General features: G+C 30.1%; 1 long non-coding RNA gene across 1 annotated transcript; it reads right to left on the reverse strand.

Annotated features, from left to right (window-relative positions):
- Window positions 1-270: 270 nt before the first annotated feature.
- On the reverse strand, window positions 271-2,519 carry LOC140039770 (uncharacterized). The gene is made up of 4 exons (XR_011842581.1): window positions 2,318-2,519; window positions 1,868-1,915; window positions 1,687-1,757; window positions 271-1,111 (listed from the first exon to the last, which is right to left on the reverse strand). It is a non-coding gene; the product is annotated as an uncharacterized lncRNA (long non-coding RNA).
- Window positions 2,520-4,414: the final 1,895 nt, after the last annotated feature.

Below are 4,414 nucleotides of genomic sequence, written 5' to 3' on the forward strand. Positions count from 1 at the left end.
AAAAAAATGTAACAAAACAGATTGTTTTATATAATTTTCTAGTCTATTTCACAAATGCGGACCTGTGTAGCCTACTTCTTAAGTTGTAATCATGGGTTCCATCAACTGAATTGAATTGAATAGAGATTACAAGGTCAGATCCCAAGGCCATTACGTCATACGTTCACGGGCACATCAACGTAATTTAAAGGTTCATATATCCATGGAGAAATAAGTCGACTATGAAACTAGATTCAAATTTGAAAGAAAATGTCAACAAAACAAGGAATGCGAAGAAATGGTATGTATTGTCCTCTAAAATCTGAAATTGGTATTGATATCCTGAAAAATATATAATTATAGGTTACGTTATATACCTCTTTATTCAAATCTTTACCCATGATCACGTCATCAAAATGAATGCAATAATATTGTTTATTTATAGAATTTTACAAAAATGATCATAGTTACGATACGTGTTTTATATTAGATGTATGATTGTATGTATATCCTTTATCGAAATTTGTATCTCTTTGTACCTGTTGTCTGGCGTGTTCTGTATAGGCCTAATATGGTGTATTGGTGTCCAAACTGACAGGCATCCGCTTCTTTTGGTAAATTATAAATTGTGTCAATAGCCTAAATGTCGATACATTGCCCTGATATCTTACTATAATAATTAATAACAAATTACTATAACAAAATACTCCGATCGAGATGAAACTTGGGTCTCACGGTCTTCAAACTTGGTGAGTGGATGAAGCCCGGCATAAGAAAGAAGGTCATGGTCAAATCTTAACATTTTCAAATTGCTCCAATCGAGTTTTATTTTCATAAACAATTAGGTCCTATTATCTAGTAAAAGTCAATTTTCTAGAAATAAAATAAAATACTGCTGTTCATGTATTCCGTTCCGTTTCTAACTATAATAATGCAACGGAATAGATTAAAACATTATTTATATAAGTTTAATATTACTTTCTTAACTAAGATTAATGGACGGAAAAGACGGCATGGTACTAAAATGTTGGTGTTAAAAAATCCAATTACAGGCTTGAGTATAATGTCCACCGTTTTGCCTTGTGAAAAAGAGGTGTTTACTAATCCATTCGTGGCATTGTAACTTGAAGTCCTGTAGCAATTGAAATGAGAATTATTAGAATAAAACGATAGATATTAAAGGAAACATGATTTGAACATGACGATAAACATTGACTGTATTTTAGACGACACTTATTTTCATCCAAAAACAACAGAAAATCGAAAGAGAGCAAATTTAGCACAGTACTAATGAATACATATTTGTACCGTAGGAACAAGCAATTGTGTAAATCGAATTTTATAGGTGCTCTAGACCAATTACGTATTGTTTATATTTAATTTTATGTAATTAATTAATAATCAAAGTATCAGCATTTTATTATTAATTGCCCATCATAGTTTCAAATATGAATTATAAACACGGGAACAAAACTAAACTGAATCACTGTGACTATACTGTTACCTTTATCATGTCATGTTTAAAAAAAATTAAAATAAAAGATAAAAATATAAATCAACAATTTTAAGTAAAAGAGAAATGTAATCGCAATTCCGGAAAAATAATAGTATTTTAAGCCGCATTTGTAACAATGTTTAATTTCAATTTAGGCCTAAGTATAATTTTTTGAAAATACAGATTAAGAGAAGTTGCAACTACTGTATTACCTATTTTCGTGACAACCAATTTGTAGAATCCCAGTAGTTTAGATTGCTTCGAAACAAGTAATTCCTTTTACCTAATGATAATTAATAATAATAATAAATATATAAACACAATTAAAATTTTGTTGAAACTTATATGTTTTTATCCGGTGCACATTGCATTAAATTGTATATGTTGACTTACCAATATAATAACACAACTGATGACAAGCATGGGACATTGCCAAACATTCTGTTAAAATACAGACAATTATGTTTAATGCATAATGGGTAATTTGTTATGGGTGTATTTGTTGTGCACATAAATAATACTGTGTACAAAATGACAAAAGCGATCCGACATTACAATATAGGTATATTTTAAAAATATAATAAGAAACCGGTTGAACATTTAAATATGATTTTGACGTAATATTAAGCATTATTCTTATTAAATCTTATTTCAACGAAAATACAATTGTTGTATTTCTTTTTCGTTCCAAGAGTGTACATACGTTTATATAAATGGAATAAAATATTAAATAATGGATAACTATATTTCATAACCACTGAATAGATAGAATTAACTAAAGATAATGACTGCATAATTTTGCATATTTTTGATAGTAATGTATTTTTACAAAGTGAACCTTACCTTGTGTACAACACCTACTGTTGCAAAGGTCCGTCTTACATCTGGGTTCGCATGCATTTATTGATACAGCTATAAAACACAATAGCAATGAAATAAACAACGAATGTTTTATTACAAACATTTTGATTTCTATACCGATCTTACTCTAACCAAATCTCAACCTGATCTGATATTCTCTATGCGCTCTCGGTTTCCACTAAAATAGACATAAGTTTGCGCATGTACGTATTGTCACCCGATTCTGCAGCTATCACTAGTTAGAGTATAACTGACTATCGAAAGTCATCTAAAAACGAATCTGGTTGTATTGAATCGAGTTTGAACAATACCACGAAAGTACCAGTATATCTGCATATCAAGCAGATGGGTTTGAGTTCGAATCTCGATTGTGGCGACCTTTTCTCATTGATGGTATCATTGGAAAGGGAAAGTAAAACTGATCATTTCTATTCCATTACCCCATTTTGAAAAATACATAGCTACATTACATAGTTATTCAGCAATAAAACAAGTCACGTGACCAATAAAGGTCAAAAGGACAACATTCAATTTCACCAATATGTTATTATCTTATTATTGAATAAATACGGTACTTAGCTATAGGACTACGTCACAACATCAAAAACAAAATGGTACTGATCATGGTATAATTTTTTAGTGTTCAAAGTCATGTGTATAAAAAAAATTGCAAGAAAATGTTTTTTTGATGTATTAAAACAAAATAAAAAAATGTATATCAAAAGTTTACTCAAATACATATTTATATTATATTTACTGTTGTCTTTTTTTTTTTTTTTTTTGGTCAGTTTGACTCGACTATATGTCAAACCGGGTGTCACATAATGAACAAGCAAGCAGAGTACCAATGTTAATTTTGGTCTACAAGCAACTGCCTTTCTCTTTGAACGTCAGATTTAAAAAAAGTGCAGTGAAATTATATTAACATATTTTAGTAATAAAATTAAAAAATTAATTAGTTTTCCTCAAATTAACACGAAACAAAAAAGATCACGAAACAAAAAAGATCAGTGTTTGTTCTTTACAAACTAATACCATCGATATTGTGAAGAAACGAATTACGATCTGTTTATAAAGTTAACAAGCGCCTTTAATTTTCACTTATGGTTTGGTTAATTATCGCAATATAAACGCTAACCATAATAAGTTATTATTAAGAGTGGCAAAGTAGAATAATTAATCAAACTACTAATTGTTTGTGGTAACTTAACGTTCTTGTTGTTTAAAAGGGAAACCGTTATCCGCGTCGAACAAAACAATTATTACGTACGGCATTTTAACTTTCCAGTTATATTCAAATTAGTCGGAGAAAAACAGCTGTATGAAACGATTTCAATTATTCATTTTCCTTTTTATAAATTTTAAAATTTGTATTTTAATTGTCTTACATTTACGGCATTTCTCAGTTATATTATTAAATATGCAGGTGGAGGGTCAATACTCCCTAGGAAAGGGTATTGTACCTGATATGACAATGACAGCCAGGGTTGTTCCAATATATACAACTTATAAATAATAAAATCTATTTTCAAGCTACAGACATATCTCCGTGCTTCCCATCCTATCTAAAATCCTAGAGCGTATTGTATAATAACTAGATGGTACGCGAGCGATATTTTAAGATGGTATATTCATTGCTTGTGAAACTGGGTGAGTGGGGAACACAGGCTTCAAGTCATAGTGATTAGGTTCGCTTTTGTGTCCCATGCCAGCTCACTCAGTTAGTTCTATTGTTTTTTTTTTGTATGTCGTGTTCTTCATGTATTTTATATTTGGCAATAAAAGAATAAGAATAAGAATACCACGATCGGGAATAGCCCCTATTTGGGGCAAATCGTTGTACCTAAATTCGTTTTAATTGTCAATAACTAATTATCTAACTCAATTTAATTATTAAACAGGGTTACATCAGGTGGTTAAAATCAGTACCGAAAGTATGAACCAACTTTATATACCATCGAGTAAACATTCTAAAAGTAACGCGCGATTTACCGAATTTCGCCCTTACGTAAATTTATATTTAGATATAGGCTATATAACTATGTACAGAATTAAAGGTAACATTATTCACCCTTCACA

This window comes from Antedon mediterranea, chromosome 2 (assembly GCF_964355755.1).
Source record: "Antedon mediterranea chromosome 2, ecAntMedi1.1, whole genome shotgun sequence".
In the NCBI taxonomy this organism is placed as follows: Eukaryota; Metazoa; Echinodermata; class Crinoidea; order Comatulida; family Antedonidae; genus Antedon; species Antedon mediterranea.